Raw genomic sequence first — 17,403 nt, 5'->3', positions numbered from 1 at the left:
AAGTCAGAGTAATGTCAGGACAGATCTCGTGTACTATTTGGCCAAACAGTATGGAAATATATTGCTCTATTTTAGATAATAAAGCCCCCAAAAACTAATATAGTAAACTCATAGTAAAACATCCGCTTTATTCCTGAGAATTCTGACCCGGTCTCCTCATGCCTCTTTAAAGGGGTTCTTTGGGTTTATCATATTCATGACCTTTTTCTAGGGTAGGTCATCAATAAAGCATTGATGCAGTTCGACACTCATCACCACCACCAATATGCTGTTATTATCTCCTATGATGGCTGGATGTAAACATTTAAAAGGAATCTGTCACCGGGTTTTTGCTAGCTCATGTAGTTGATGCTGCTTGTGGGGCCATGAAGCTATACTATACAGAGAATATTGTAATTGCATCTAGGGGAACCTCTAAACTGATATTTAGATAAAGTAAAAATTAGCCAGTGGCATCTTAAATAACTTGCAGATCACTAAATGTTTTAAAGAATCTGTCACCAGGTTTTTCCCACCTAATCAGACAGCAGCATAATATAACGACAGAAGCTCTGATTCCAGTGATATGTCACTCACTGGGCTGCTTGCTCTAGTTTTCATAAAGTCATTGTTTTATCAGCAGGAGATTATCAATAGAGGACTATTACCCTGCTTCATGTAGTCCTCCATATTCAGGAGCTCTGTATAACTCTGCCTCCATCACTGATTGTCAGTTTTCTGCTTTTACAAAGTATACACAGAAAGCTGCTAATCAGTGGTGTGGTCAGACTTATACAGAGCTCAGCATTCAGAGAACTGGTTAGATCCGCAGAAGATAAAACCATGTATTTATTTAAAAAATAAATACAAAACTCAGCCCAGTAAGTGACACATCGCTGGAATCGGCGTTGTGCCCCTATATCATGAGCTCATAGGTGGTAGCAATAATCTGATGATAGATTCCCTTTAAATGGCCACTGTCACCCCCTCCAGCCATTATAAACTAAAAGAGCCACCTTGTGCAGCAGTGATGCTGCATTCTAACAAGGTGGCGTTTTTAGTGCATGTATTCCCAAAATAAAGCTTTTTATAACTTCTCCAAAATACCTGTCTTTTGCCAGGGAGGCAGGTCCTCACCCCCCTGCTTGAAACGCCACACTGCAGTCACTCAAATCTTCAGGGGCGCCGGGCGCCACCCCCTCTGCGCTGTTTTCGCATGAAATCCGGCGCCTGCGCTGTGTACTACTGTCTGGTGCAGGCGCAGTGAGCTCTGGCCGTCTGACCTCACAGCCAGGCTTGCAGACTGCGCCTGTGCGGGCAGTGCGGCCACCCACCTTGGTAATCCCTGCCCCGCAGTGTGTTATGCATTATGCAGAGTATGGGGCTGGGATTCACAAGCAGGGCGGCCCCACAGGCGCAGTCTGCAAGACTGCATCAGAGGTCAGATGGCCAGAGCTCACTGCGCCTGCACCAGACAGTACTACACAGTGCAGGCGCCGGATTTCATGTGAAAACAGCGCGATGGGGGCGGCGCCCCTGAAGATTTGAGTGACGGCAGTGTGGCGTTTCAAGCCGGGGGTTGAGGACCTGCCTCCCTAGCGAAAGACAGGTATTTTGGAGAAGTTATAAAAAGCTTTATTTTGGGAATACATGCACCAAAAACTAAAAGAGCCACCTTGTTAGAATGCAGCATTACTGCTGCACAAGGTGGCTCTTTTAGTTTATAACGGCTGGAGGGGGTGACAGAGTCCCTTTAAAACATTATGCCAGTTCGCATATGTGTCTGCAAACACATACATCACAGACCGACAACCTCCACATGGAAAAGGGAAGGATGGTTTATTAGCAGATCTGCCTTTCTAATCACTCTATATGTACGAATGAGCACCTTGTATACGGATTAGGAAACTAACAGTGCTTCCTTCTCCCATTTTAGTGATCATGTGTTCGCCTGCTGTGGGAAGGGAGCAGGAGCTGCTGGGTCTTAATAGGTCAGCACTGGACTCAGGAGGCAATGTGTGAAATAAAGGATCAAAAAAGAAAAATCAATGAAATTTAGACACTGCCAGTCAAAATTGCTTTATCTAACCGAGCAATGACAAAAAAAGCAAACAAACATATGTTCAATATATAAACATAATTGTTCTGGAAAGGGGAAAACAACTTAAAATGTATTTTACTGGCCGTTTGAGGTTGAGCAAAAATTATTTGAATAACCAAGCAAGAAAAAAAAAATTAGAGCTCTCAAAACCGCATATATGAAAAATAAAATGTGCTTTATAATGAATGGGGGAAATGGCCCTGTGTTGAATTGGTTAACCATGCTAACTCCATTATTTCCTGCCCCTGAACCACCTCCTGGCAATTCTCTCTCTATGTACAATGCCGGAGACTGTACACACATGGGAAGGAAGAGGGCCAAAGGAGGGCCAACTAGAATGGGGACAAGCAAGGCCGGTCACGGCTTCAGACTTGTCAGCTCAGACACGTACACCAGGTTCCAAATTATTATGCAAATGACATTTTTCTCAGATTTTCCTAAATGGTCGGTGCAAATGACAGTCAGTCTAATAAAAGTCATCACCCGTTAGAATATACATCAAATTTTATTGAAGAAACCTCCCAATGATAACAGTATAGTCTCCAAAACGAATTTAAACTCAAAATGCACTGTTCCAAATTATTAGGCACAGTAGAATTTCTAAACATTTGATATGTTTTAAAGAACTGAAAATGCTCATTTGTGGAATTTGCAGCATTAGAAGGTCACATTCACTGAACAAAAAGGCTATTTAACTCCAAAACATCCTAACAGTCCAAGTTACATGTTAACATAGGAACCCTTCTTTGATATCACCTTCACAATTCTTGCATCCATTGAACTTGTGAGTTTTTGGAGAGTTTCTGCTTGTATTTCTTTGCATGAAGTCAGAATAGCCTCCCAGAGCTGCTGTTGTGATGTGAACTACCTCCCACCATCATAGATCTTTTGCTCGATGATACTCCAAAGGTTCTCTATAGGGTTGCGGTCAGGGGAAGATGGTGGCCACACCATGAGTTTATCTCCTTTTATGCCCATAGCAGCCAATGACTCGGAGGTATTAGCATGAGATGGTGCATTGTCATGCATGAAGATGATTTTGCTCCTGAAGGCACGTTTCTGCTTTGTATACCATGGAAGAAAGTTGTCAGTCAGAAACTATATATACCGTATATACTCGAGTATAAGCCGACCCGAGTATAAGCCGACCCCCCCTAATTTTGCCACAAAAAACTGGGAAAACTTATTGACTCGAGTATAAGCCTAGGGTGGAAAATGCAGCAGGTACTGGTGAATTTCAAAATTAAAAATAAATACTCCATACCGTTCATTATGGCCCCATAGATGCTCCACATAAAGCTGTGCCATATATACAATGCTCTGCACCGTTGCCCCATAGATACTCCACATAAAGCTGTGCCATATATACAATGCTCTGCACCGTTGCCCCATAGCTGTGCCATATATATAATGCTCTGCACCGTTGCCCCATAGCTGTGCCATATATATAATGCTCTGCACCGTTGCCCCATAGCTGTGCCATATATATAGTGCTCTGCACCGTTGCCCCATAGCTGTGCCATATATATAGTGCTCTGCACCGTTGCCCCATAGCTGTGCCATATAGTGCTCTGCACCGTTGCCCCATAGCTGTGCCATATAGTGCTCTGCACCGTTGCCCCATAGCTGTGCCATATAGTGCTCTGCACCGTTGCCCCATAGCTGTGCCATATAGTGCTCTGCACCGTTGCCCCATGGCTGTGCCATATAGTGCTCTGCACCGTAGCCCCATAGCTGTGCCATATAGTGCTCTGCACCGTTGCCCCATAGCTGTGCCATATAGTGCTCTGCACCGTTGCCCCATAGATGTGCCATATAGTGCTCTGCACCGTTGCCCCATATCTGTGCCATATAGTGCTCTGCACCGTTGCCCCATAGCTGTGCCATATAGTGCTCTGCACCGTTGCCCCATAGCTGTGCCATATAATGCTCTGCACCGTCCATTATTGCCCCATAGCTGTGCTGCTGCTGCAATAAAATAATAAAACACATACTCACCTGTCTTGCTTGCAGCTCCTCAGCGTCCCGTCCCGGAGTCTCTCTCTCCGCACTGACTGATCAGGCAGAGGGCGTCGCGCACACTATATACGTCATCGCGCCCTCTGACCTGCACAGTCAGTGCGGATAGACACCGGAAAGATGGCGCGACGCCCGGCGTGTGGAACGAGGACAGGTGAATATGTCATACTTACCTGCTCCCGGCGTCCCGCTCCTTCCCCCGGACAGCTGGTCTTCGGTGCCGCAGCCTCTTCCTCTATCAGCGGTCACCGGCACCGCTGACTAGAGAAATGAATTATGCGGCTCCGCCCCTATGGGGGGTGGAGCAGCCTATTAATTTCTCTAATGAGCGGTCCCACGTGACCGCTGAACAGGGGAAGAGGCTGCTGCACCGAAGACAGTGGGGCGGGCAGGGGGAGCGCCAGGAACGCCGGAACTAGGTGAGTATGCCTCAGCGCCCTCTCCCTCTCACCCGCCGACCGTGACTCGAGTATAAGCCGAGGGGGCACTTTCAGCCCAAAAATTTGGGCTGAAAATCTCGGCTTATACTCTAGTATATACAGTACTTTGCAGAGGTCATTTTCACACCTTCAAGAACCTTAAAGGGCCCTACCAGCTGTTTCCCCATGATTCCAGCCCAAAACATGACTCCTCCACCTCCTTGCTGACCTCGCAGCCTTGTTGGTACATGGTGGCCATCCACCAACCATCACTACTCCATCCATCTGGACCATCTAGGGTTGCTCGACACTCATCAGTAAACAAAACTGTTTGGAAATTAGTCTTCATGTGTGTCTGGGCCCACTGCAACCGTTTCTGGATGTGAACACTGTTTAAGGGTGGCCGAATAGTAGGTTTATGAACCAAAGCAAGCCTACACCTTGAGGTTTGAGGGACTCCAGAGGCACCAGCAGCTTCAAATAACTGCTGCTTTGTAATTGTATTTTGGCAGCTGCTCTCTTAATCCTATGAATTTGTCTGGCAGAAACCTTCCTCATTATGCCTTTATCTGCATGAACGCTGTCTGTGCTCTGTTTCAGTCATGAATCTCTTCACAGTATGATGATCACTCTTAAGTTTTCGTGAAATATCTAATATAAGTAGTTTTCCTTTTATTAGAATCGCCTGGAAAACTAATTATCACATGTGTTTCAGATTGATTTCAGTGATCCATTGAGCCCTGAGACACAATACCATCCATGAGTTTATTTGAAAAACAAAACAATTAAATCTTTATGACACTTAAATCCAATTTGCATAATAATTTGGAACATGGTGTAGTGTCCAGCCAGCTTTTCAAAAAATAGGTATACTGGCAGAAAACCATTGTCTTATTCATGCTGCCTGTTACCCAAAGCGTGACTCTAATGACAACCACCTCCCTTTAATTGAGTTCAGTGAAAACTATGTACATCATCTTTCTGCTCAATTATGGATTCATGACTTACAGGTAACCTGTTAGACAGTTCATGCTGTACACACGGCGGGCGACAGGAATCAGAGCCTGACGGCACGATTGTCACTGAGTATATTGTCTGAAGCACTCCGGCTTTTCAGAGAAAAGTTAGTTTGAAGATCTGGCCAGAGACCACAGCCGGAGAGCAGACTAGTGCAGGTCTACCCCAGCTGGATCTTCCCAGTGTCATCCCAAGTGATTAGCAGGTCTCTCCCACACACGTGCCTATGGGAGGACCTGTCAGTCACCTGTAGCGGCACTGGGAGGAGCCGGCCAGGGGCAGAGCCGGACTGGTTGACTATGGTATCCTGCTGGATTTTAGAATATTGTCTCTGAATCATTCAGGCTGCAGTGGTGCTCCGATCTGCAGTTCATTCTGCCTGTTGTTAGAGCAGCATGTTTCGCCTGACCAGTTCCCTTTAATACCTCAGCGCTTGACTTTACTATTACTTTACAGCAATGATGGTAGAGTTTATTTTGCCTAAAATGCCCGGGATTTCCTGCCACCGTACACGCAGAGCATTTGATCGCACTAACTCCAGCACTTCTGTCATTTAGTGTCATTTGTGGTTCTGCGCTCTCTGAACCGTATCTGTGTGCCGACATTGTGCCATTTATCACATCATAAATATCCCCATACCTCTTTCTTCTGCTCCTCACATTTACTTTGATCTGAGCAGCATATTTTATGTATGCCACTCAGAATATTTAAAGGTGCAATTTCACACACAAACATATTGAGCAGATGTTAATTATGAGTTTTATTAGCATCATTAATTAATTCAAACATGGCAAAAAAAATCTCTTTTCCAGTCCATTGAATGCGTCGCTGTCATTACATATTCTGTTTTCTTTTCATCAGATCAGATCACATAGTATTGTGTGTAAGAGCAGAACATTTGTTGGACTTGCGTTCTTTGTAAGATGTAGGTTTTAGTATATCTTTGAATATTCTATTTCTTTTACTGACTAATTTTATGTATTCATTTTTTTCATGACTTTTTTTGGATAAATTTTGATCTGTAGGTGAAAAAAAATCTAAATTATCGTAATTCTGCATCCCATTGTCTCATTTTGTGCAATTAAATATATCTCTACTGTATATATTTTCTTTTATTTAACATTCTCCTCCTTGAAGAATAAGAAAAAATTCTGAACCCATGGTTTTTTCCATTTCCCATCAGTCTGTGTACGAGTGTCCCGTACATTGTACAGATTGAGGAAATCCGGGGCCATGTACTAATTTGAGCAGAGTTGGGAGATGTGGTCACTTTTACTAATGTTATACTTGAAAGCCCAGATTTTCTTTAGATACAATGACTAAATAAAAAACATATACACCAATAAGCCATAACATTAAACCCACATTATTAATATTTTATAGTTCTCCTTCGTTTTGACAAAAGAGCTCTGACCTGTTGAAGGATGAATTCCACAAGACCTCTTAAGGTGTCCTGTTTTAGCTGGCACCAGAACTTCAGCTAGTTCTGTAAGTTGCGTGTTGGGGCCTCCATGGACCTGTATTGTTTTTTCAGTACAGTTGTTTGATTACCTTATCACATTATCATGTTCCTGAAACCATTCCTGAAGATTTTTTGCCATATGGTAGGTGGTATTAACCTGCTGAAAATGGCCTTCAACATACTAGTGAGGGAAGAGCATTGCCTTGAAGGAGTAGAATATTATCCTCCAATAATGTTTAGGAAGGTGGTACTTTTCGAAGTAAAGCCTACATGAAGGCTGGAACTTATGGTTTCCCAACAGAACGTTGCCTAGAGCATAACACTGCGTCCCTCAGCTTGTCTTCTCATAATGCATGTTTGTGCCATCTTTTTCCTTGGCAAGAGACTTATATAAACCAGCATGCTGTCCAAATGGCGGGCGTGACCGCACAGTGCCTGACATTTTGAGAACAGGGAAAGTCTCTAAGACTTTATTTGCACATTGAGTATGAGCCACTATTGGAACATTAGATTCTAAGATTCTAATAACTGGAGTGGAGCCTTGATGTAGGATACTATGTATTATAACTTTATTGTTCAGAATTATCTGGTAATTTTAGGGATTTTATATGAAATAGTATGATTTGATGAATGTTTGATATGTCTGCTATTGGGCATTTCTGGTATTATTATTACTATGTAGTTATTAAATGTTTTGCACATATACAGTACAGACCAAAAGTTTGGACACATCTTCTCATTTAAAGATTTTTCTGTATTTTCATGACTATGAAAATTGCACATTCACGCTGAAGGCATCAAAACTATGAATTAACACATGTGGAATTATATAGTTAACAAAAAAATCTTGAAATGAGAAGGTGTGTCCAAACTTTTGGTCTGTACTGTATGTTTTAAGTAACATCTGAGAAACATGGCTAGATGATCTTAATATGTTCCCAGAGGAAGCCAACATAGGCGAAACTCGAGTTGTGCAAATTAAATTTTTGTGGTTGTGATATTCACTTTTTTATATTATGTTTGTGAGTATAAAATACACTTCTGGCCACCTAAGACATTTTTGCACTATTTGTTTTACATTTCCCCTTAAACAGATGTGATTGTGTTGGTGTGACCAGTGTGCAGAGTGCATGTGGTAGGAGGCTGAAGAATATTTATTTCCATTTATGACTAGCGTTCACAGAAGGAATAGATATTTCAACTTTTCATACTTGAGTAAACCTGCTTATCGCAGCAAGTACTGTTTTATATCCGGCTTTCTTCACGTGCCCATTTACCTTTTCATCTTGTCCGTTCTATTTAGCGCAGACAAATGGAACAGATACATTGAATTAGTGACTCATTGCTTCAATTTAAGAGGGGACTGGATACCTTTCTGGAAAAGTATAATATTACAGGGTATATATATTAGATTCCTTGATAAGGCGTTGATCCAGGGAACTAGTCTGATTGACGTATGTGGGGTCGGGAAGGAATTTTTTTCCCCATGATGGAGCTTACTCTTACCACATGGGGTTTTTTTGCCTTCCCCTGGATCAACATGTTAAGGCATGCTAGGCTATGGGTTGAACTAGATGGACTTAAAGTCTTCCTTCAACCTTAATAACTATGTAACTATGAATTAGAATCCTGAGCCTTCCTGTTTGAATTGGAAGCTGAGTGGCCCCATTGATTTACCATTGAATAAAATGCCTGCATTCAGGACTATTCATCCACTCTAAGAATTCATAGAATGCTAATTCCATTTATCTGTTCTGCGTATCTCTTGTAAACTGAACAGGTTTTTAAACAGAGCTTTAATGTTGTTAAAAATCCTTAAACGGGTTGTCTGGGACTTTTCCATCATTGCCTACCCTTAAGATAGGTCAACATCCGACTTCCCTGCCTATCAGCTGTTGCCGGTGCTGGAAGCTGCCTAAAGTGCTCAGTTGCGAAGCGGTCAACAGTATTGTTGCTGCAGCTGGATGCTGCATATCTGCCCCCTATCGATTCGAATAGGGGGCTTATGTACAGAACCCACTGCAGCCACTAGACGGTTGACTGAGCTATACTTTACCGCTCTGTATCTGAGCGCTTCTGGCTGCTGCTGGCACTGGGAACAGCTGATCGGTAGGGGTGCCGGGTGTCACACCCCCAATGATCAAACATTGGTGACCTATTCTAAGGGCAGACCATCAATTTAAGAGTCCCGAACATCACTGTTCATCATTGTATTCATCATATTGTATTGTTTATCACTGTACATCATTGGTGCAGCAGTAAGATCCTTGGATTGGTTGCGTCCTGTAGTATACATTGAGTGAGCTGCAAATATATGATGTAGAGATGCAGATTTCCCCAGCCAGATATTTTGTATACCTCCATATATCTGCAAAGTTTTCTTCACCCTAGAGTCACATGGTGGTCCTTGGAGTGGAAAATAACGTTCACAAGACATGGTTTGGTAGCTTCAGTTAAGTTCTTTTCCCATTGTATAGCGATATGCAGTAGATTGTAAGTAACAATGATGTTGTCTTTTTTGGAATACCGGTATTTATGTAGACAGGTTGAAAATGAGCTTAACTGATGGTTGTGTGGCATTGAGTCATTAAACATTTATGCCAGCAGGTGTAGATATTGAGGAGGGTCTATATCTTAAATAACACCCAAGGTAGTCCTAAGCTCTGTTGTGCTGTATCTCATCCCTTTTCTAAATGGAAGAAGGAAAGTCATAGAGGAGCTGTATATTTAAAGTACATTTTAATTTACCATCGGGGTCTTTCCAAGATTCCTTTTAAATAGTTAACACAGTACAAGACAAATTGGAATGATAAATCTTGTTCTTGAGTTACAAATTGAAAAATTAATGATGCTATAATTATTCTTATAAGTTAGAATAAAACATATTAAAAAGTGATCCATTTACCCCCTATGGCAAACCATGTAGTTTTCATGCTCTTGTTCACATGCTGTAGAGCAGTCTGCGGTCCGCGGTCTGTGGTGACCTTTTCTCTGGCCTCTAGGCAGATTCTTGAGGTTCACATTGCTCATACGGCGGTGAATTTTGCTGCCTACTCGCCCATTAATTCCTTCTTGCGCTGCGAGTACATGCATGCAGCGTTCACTACTGAATGTTGCAGTGCATATGTTGAATGAATATGTCCTGACACTGGTCGCTCGTCATTTGATGTATATGCTTCAACCCCACTGTATCCTGTGATGTAGATGTTTCAGAGCCAACGCTTCCTGTGATGTATATGCTCCAGCCCTACTACTGTTTCTTGTGATGTACATGCTCCAACCCCACTGTCAACCGTTATGTATATGCCCCAGCTATTGTGACTACTGTGATGTACGTGCTCCACCTCCACTGTCTCCTGTGATGGTTATGCTCCAGACCCAATGTCTCATGTGATGTACATGCTCCAGCCCCTACTGTCTCCTGTGATGTATATGCTCCAGACCCAATGTCTCTTGTGATGTACATGCTCCAACCCCAATCTCTCCTGTGAGGTATATGCTGCAACCCCATTGGCTCCTGTGATGTATATGCTCCAGCCCTTGTGACTCCTGTGATGTACCTGCTCCAGTCCAAATGTTTCCTGTGATGTATATATTCTAGCCACCATATCTCCTGTGATGTACATGCTAAAGTCCCACTGTCTGCTGTGATGTATATGCTCCAGCCCCAATGTCTCCTATTGAATATACTCCATTCCCAGCTTCTCCTACTGTATGCTAAATGTGCTACATTTCCAGCGTCTCCTCTGTGATTTATATGCTTCTGCCCCTCCGTCTGTGTGATGTATGTGCTACAGCCCCATTGTGCCTCCTGTTTTGTATATGCTTTTGCCCTAGTATTTCTTATGTGATGTATATGCTCCTGCCCTACTGCAGTGTGATGTTTCTGATATGTGATGTATATGCTCCTGCCCCAGCATCTCCTATGTGATTTATGTACAGCATTCCCATTGTCTCCTATGAGACGTATGTGCTTCAAACCCAGTGTCACCTATGTGATGTATATACTACAGACCTCCCACTACTTGCATTCTATAAATGTAATGTGAGCAGTGCTGAATTTCCCACTTTGATGAGGCATGTAGTGTAATACGCATCTATGTTCAGAAAAACTTACTGCAGCGCGTTCTGTACAAAAGTCATCACTCCAGACCAAAACTCACTGCACTCCAGACCGATGCATACCTGTAAAAGCAGTTGTGAGAAGCAATATCATCATTACCAGCACCAGCATGGGCAGCACGGGGGCTCAGTGGTTAGCACTGCAGCCTTGCAGCGCTGGGGTCCTGGGTTCTAATCCCACCTTGGACAACATCTGCAAGGAGTTTGTATGTTCTCCCCGTGTTTGCGTGGTTTTCTTCCGGGTTCTCCGGTTTCCTCCCACATTCCAAAGACATACTGATAGGGAATTTAGATTGTGAGCCCCATTGGGGACAGCGATGATAATGTGTGCAAACTGTAAAGCGCTGCGAAATATGTTAGCGCTATATAAAAATAAAGATTATTATTATATAAAAATAAAGATATTTATTATTACCACCGAATATAAGTCTCACCAAAGAGAGGCAGTTCCAGCAATCTCATTAGGAATGAGTTAATTAATTGCTTGATCAAATATAGCAGGCTAATTTTCAAGTTGATAATTTTTTGCGGCTCCCAAATGATGGCATAAATATCCAAATGGCCATTGGCCAAAGTTCCCCATCACTGCTGTAGAAAAATCACTTGGTCCAAGAACAGTACTGGGTAGCAATGCTTTTTCAGGAGTCTGTAAGGCTAGTTTCACACTAGCGTTTATCCGGGCTGCGGAGGGATACGGACTTCCACTGTGAAGCCCCGCCCACTTCAGCGCCTCTTCGTTCAGCTCCGCCTACGGCTGCATGCGGCGTGCGCACCCTATCTTTAACATTGGGTACACAGGCCATGCCCCTGTATGCGGATGCCACCACATACATCGTTTTGACGGTGCGGCATCTGCACGAAAATGCAACATGTTGCGTTCAGCACAAGTCGTCGCACCATCAAAGCGACGCATGCAGCTGAACATATCCCGAGATAGGTTGTACGAGATTATGAGCTTTAAAAAACTAACAATATTCTGTCGGGAGATGTTTATGCTATATGTGTCTGTGTGATCTGTATTACAGTATGTATAGGGATTTGCTAACATGTCCAAATAATGTATTGTATTCTTGAGAAATTAGAATCCTTTCCAAAATTTGCAGAAAGGTAAGGATACTTAAAGGCTCTCATAGACAATTGTTTAAGCATTTAATTATATGATCGCAATGAATGATTGATATGCAATGGAAGACAAGTGCTGAGCACACGCCATACACTCACATCTGACCCGACTGCACTCGTGTGGTGGATGTCTGTAAGGGCTCAAACGTCATTTTACCTTCTTAAGATAAATGTAACTTATCGTTGAAAGATCACACAATTTAGGTTTATGTTGCACAATGTATAAGCTAGCAACAAACTATAATAAGCGGATGGATGAACTATTCCATGAACGACAAACAATCATTTTTGTGGCCTTTTTTCGTTTGGTCATTTTACCGCTTTACATTACACAATTGTAGCAGGCGATGGGTTGTAAGTGAGCAACTATTACCATGTCTAAATGGGTCTTAGGTTCTATTTTTCTCATAACTGTTAAAGGGCCGGTCCGGTATTAGGGTAAGTCTGTAGTCAATCTATATGACTGCCAATTTGTGAATCCTCACAACATGCAGTTTGCCCTTTGTCAGGATTTTCTGGTGCTGGGAGCATGCGGATGTGTAACCACAAGTGTGCCATATGCATACATGTGGCCACATGCCAACTGAACATGGGTTGCCTCCCTCAATACAAGTGAATTGAGGAAGACCGGATGTGTCTAGTCGGAATGTAGCTGGGAATATGCATATTTCGTAAATACCGTCACATGACCACCTGCTCCCAACGCTGGCACCGGAGAATCCACAGAGCGCGCAGAGAGTGACTACCTACTTGTACTCCAAGGCCAAACAAACCCTTTAAATGGCATCAAATCTGTACGGCCTCTTTTTCTTTATGGTTTTCTTATTGTTATGTCTATTTTTACGCAGTTAAAGGGGACTTTTCCCGAGTCTGTTCCATATGATAAATTAACTCTATGGACCAGAAAATCGATATGAAGTCATCACATTAAGACAGTAGTCTTCAGTAGAATGACGTTTGCCTGCCTGAAACCGGTCTGAAAACAAAAAAAAAAATAGATAATATTTAGAGTGGTTAAATAATCTATTCCATGCCAAAGGTTTAAACTTAAAGACAAGCATTGTTGGGATTTTGTGACTTAGGAAAAAAAACCTTAAAAGAAGCCCTCCTCCTCCTATCAAAACGTTTATCCGCTTAACATTTTGAAGTCATAGTATTATATAGCACTGTGTACTTACAATTGCTTATTTTGCCTTTCTACCCAGTTAATTCTTCACCTTTATATTATGTCTATGACATCACGTGATTAAAAACTGACTAACTGAATCCTCCTAAGCTCTATGTAAGAAACAGGAGGTCAATTTTCTCTGCACAAGTCATGATTCACTGCAAAAGTCCCTGGCAGGGGGGAGGAGGGAACAGCTGGGTCAGGAGTTGAAGAGGGGAATGATAAATGCAGGGACAAGAGACTTCCTGCTTCTACGTAGAGAAGAGCAAAGTGAAAAATTAGCTGGGTAGAAAGGCAAAATTAGCAATTGTAAGTACACAGTGCCATATAATATGACAAGTGCAATATATTAAGAGGATAAAAACTTAGATGGGACTGCTTCTTTAAACTGTGTGTGAAGTAATATAGAGCTGTCCACCACAATGTGTGAATTTCCATCATGCTTCTGCATTATTGCAATTATTTTTTCTCTGATTATCCCTTTCTAATCAAGACTGAGCCATCCATTAATAATTCAGGACTTTTGACTTTTTTGTACTGTAAAACAAGTTGCAATCATTGAGATGACTTTTATGTATAGAGCTATTACCACACAGTCCTGGTGAATGCCTCGCTAAAAAGCCTTTTTATATAATGATTGTTAGAGATTTACAATCCCCACAAGGGAGCGCGAACAAAGGAGAGATTAAAGTGTTATTCAAAAGAGTATTAAACATTGTTTGTTGATATCTAATTTGGGATTTTCTCAAGTAGATAGGACAATGTTAATTTCTTCATTAGTAATTGCACAGAGCCAGCAAGTTAAAAGATGTTTTCAAATTCAGCATCAGATTTTGCAGTGAGATCTAAATTTCTGTAAAAAAAAAAAAAAAAAAAAGCCATAACATTTTTTAGTATTCTGTAAATATAGTCGGATGAGAACTTATTTTTTGCAGTTTGTTTTTTGTTTCACTATTTTTAAAAAATCTTGACAAAAAGGTGGGGTTCATACACTTTCTGATCTCTTTTTATCATATTTTTGGGGGATAATGAGTGACTCAACAAAAAAACAAACAAGTTATTCTGCCATACATTTTTTTTTTATTATTTTCTATGTGTTTTCCATTTTCATTTTAGATTGTATTAGTCTCTACTATTTAGCAGAACAAAATATGTAAAAAAATTTTTTGATTTTGCAATTTGTATTTTGAGAAAATGTGGTGATTTAAACTTTTATATTTTTGATTTTCTTTATATTTTTTATTTTATTATTTTGTTGTGTTACCTAAGAGAACAAACAAAAATGTAACTTGAACCTCCACTCACTTGACCACTTATTCAGTACTGCAGTTTACTGTACAGTTTCCTTCGTTGGCTGTGCTTCATAGATGTACAAGGCTCCCTGCTGCCATCACAACTCATCAGCCCCTTCGATGAGTGACAGAATCATCCCCCACCACCCTCGATGCTAACATTTTTTTATGTGTTTTAATTCTTTACGGTATATCAGGGAAAATAGTACAAACAGTTAGAAAATAGTTACCTATTACAAATCAGCATTTAGTTGAAACAACGATAAGGGAAAAAGGTGGGGTGGGTTGGGAAGCAAGGGGAGAGGGGATCATGAGGAAAAGGAGAAGATAGGGAAGGGGTTGGGGGTAGTTCAAAAACATTGGTTAGGGTTGGGTTATCTCTATCAAACAAGTTATCATAGTGGGGGAATTTCCAACTATAAACAACAAAAGGGGAGGGACACATAATTGAATACTGTATCATATAGCCAAGCTAACAAATTCGCCAGGAGGTAAGTATATGAGGGCCAGAGACATATGGTCAATTATGGTGAGTAGAATAAATGATAGTGCAAATGTGACAATAAGGAGGCTTAGACTCACAGAGAGTACGGACATATATAAGCTATGTCATTCCACTTGAATTATAACTATGTAATTGCTTCCAAGGAGCCCAAGTTTTGCAATATATTTCGTGGGTGCGTGATTCCCAGCTGGTGAGTTCTTCCAGGCAGGAAACTTGATTCACTTTAGAGATCCTTTCCTGGAAAGTGGAAGGGGATTTGTCCTTCCAGTGCAGAGCGATTAAGTGTTTTGCTGCACTGATTAGTAAAGGGAGGCCATGTTTCAATGGTTTAAAGCTTTTGAATGGGCACGACAAAAGAGCTTCTATAGCCTGTAGGTCAGAAGTAAGGAGCTGTAATTTTTTAAGTTCTCGATTAATATCCGACCATAAGCCACGAAGCACCAAGCAATTCCAAAAGTTGTGGGTGTGGTGACCCGTATGTGTATGACATCTCCAACAAGCGCTAATTTCTGATAGGCCCATATGATAAAGTTTTGCTGGTGTCTTATGCCATCTAGTTAGGATTTTATAAGCGTTTTCCTGGAGGAGGATACAGCTAGAGAACCCTTGTGCGTTAAGTAAGATTTTGGAAATTTGTTCCTCAGAGAAACTGATATTGAGTTTCGACTCCCAGGAGAAAATGAAGGAAGGTTTAAGTGTGGAAGAAGGGGTGATAAGACAGGAATATAGATGGGAGATAATCTTTTGTCTCGGAGGTGGCAATTTAGTCAGCATATCCAATCAGCTAGATTTAAATGGGTATTGTTGTCTAAATTGACAAATTGTCAAATGTGTTGTTGCTGGAGGAAGTTTTTGGGTTGAGCAAGGGGATCTGAAGTTCATCAATCATTAGGCGTCTAATCTGGAGGGTAGTTGTGAGGCCATGTGCACATGTTCAGGATTTTTCGTGTTTTTTTCGCTATAAAAACGTGATAAAAACGTGAAAACAATGCGAAAAAATGCTAACAAATGCCTCCTATTATTTACAGGGTATTCCACATTTTTTGTGCAAATGTTGCATTTCTTTCCGCGTAAAAATCGCATCGCGGAAAAAAAAGCAACATGTTCATTAAATTTGCGGAATTGCGGGGATTCCGCACACCTAGGAGTGCATTGATCTGCTTACTTCCCGCACGGGGCTGTGCACACCATGCGGGAAGTAAGCAGATCATGTGCGGTTGGTACCCAGGGTGGAGGAGAGGAGACTCTCCTCCACGCACTGGGCACCATATAATTGTTAGAAAAAAAAAAAAAGAATTAAAATAAAAAATAGTGATATACTCACCTTCGATGGCCCCGGAGGCATGCTGCCGCTTCCGTTCCTTTAGATGGTCTGTGTGAAGGACCTGCGATGACGTCGCGGTCTTGTGATTAGTCGCGTGACTGCTCATGTGACCGCTCACGCGACCAATCACAAGCCGCGACGTCATCGAAGGTACTGCACACACACAGCATCTATAGGAACGGACGCCGCTGAGGAGATCGGCTGTCTGCAGGTGAGTATAACTTTTTTTTTTTTTTAATTATTTTTAAACATTCTATCTTTTACTATTGATGCTGCATAGGCAGCATCTATAGTAAAAAGTTGGTCACACTTGTCAAACATGTTTGACAAGTGTGACCAACCTGTCAATCAGTTTCCAAGCGATGCTACAGATCGCTTGGAAAACTTTAGCATTCTGCAAGCTAATTACGCTTGCAAAATGCTAAAAAAAACGGGAAAAAAACGGAAAAAAAAACGCAAAAAAAAATGCGGATTTCTTGCAGAAAATTTCCGGTTTTCTTCAGGAAATTTCTGCAAGAAATCCTGACGTGTGCACATACCCTGAGAGTTTCATCTAATTTAAAGGCCTCAGGGGTTTTTGCTCGGGACCATAGATATGGTATCCCTTTAGCACCTAGTAAAGCCAAGTCTAGATCATCTCAACTTCCCTTCTCCCAATTAAAATCTATTTTCAACCATCTACCCAAGTGTATAGCTGTGTAATAGATGTGAGGGACCGGGATTCCCAGGCCTCCCAAAGAATTTGGGTATGAGAGGAATTTAAATAGTAATCTCGCTTTTTTCTGTTTCCATATGAATCGGGATATTACAGGGAACCTGTCACCTGAATTTGGCAGGACCAGTTTTGGGTCATATGGGCGGGGTTTTCGGGTG

At 41.8% G+C, this 17,403-nt stretch overlaps 1 protein-coding gene across 1 annotated transcript in view; it reads left to right on the top strand.

Moving 5' to 3' along the window:
• The window catches only part of TBC1D5 (TBC1 domain family member 5), a 745,630-nt gene that overhangs the window by 364,596 nt on the left and 363,631 nt on the right, over positions 1–17,403 (top strand). The gene's annotated exons all lie outside the window — the stretch shown is intronic.

Source organism: Ranitomeya variabilis, chromosome 6, assembly GCF_051348905.1.
Source record: "Ranitomeya variabilis isolate aRanVar5 chromosome 6, aRanVar5.hap1, whole genome shotgun sequence".
NCBI classification, from domain to species: Eukaryota; Metazoa; Chordata; class Amphibia; order Anura; family Dendrobatidae; genus Ranitomeya; species Ranitomeya variabilis.
The sequence above is the reverse complement of the archived record's forward strand: the minus strand, read 5'-3'. Positions and strand labels throughout refer to the sequence as shown.